The sequence below is a fragment of the Asparagus officinalis genome, chromosome 8 (assembly GCF_001876935.1).
Source record: "Asparagus officinalis chromosome 8, Aspof.V1, whole genome shotgun sequence".
NCBI classification, from domain to species: domain Eukaryota; kingdom Viridiplantae; phylum Streptophyta; class Magnoliopsida; order Asparagales; family Asparagaceae; genus Asparagus; species Asparagus officinalis.
Window position 1 is genome coordinate 106,066,161 of NC_033801.1, and position 240 is coordinate 106,066,400.

A 240-nucleotide genomic window follows, 5' to 3' on the forward strand; every position below is an offset into this window, starting at 1 on the left:
CCGCCGCCGCGGCCCTCCGCCGCCTCATCTCGTACTCCCTCATCACGGTCGCCCTGAACCCATCCACCAGGCTCCCCGACCCCAACCACTCCAAACCCTTCACCATCTTGTCCTCCTCCTTCGACCTCCTCTCCTCCCTCGTCTCCATCTTGAACACCATCGGTTCCTCCTCGTCCACCGACAGCCTCCCCCTGTAGTTCTCTGACTTGATCGAGTCGAATACGAGGACGTTAGCGGCGG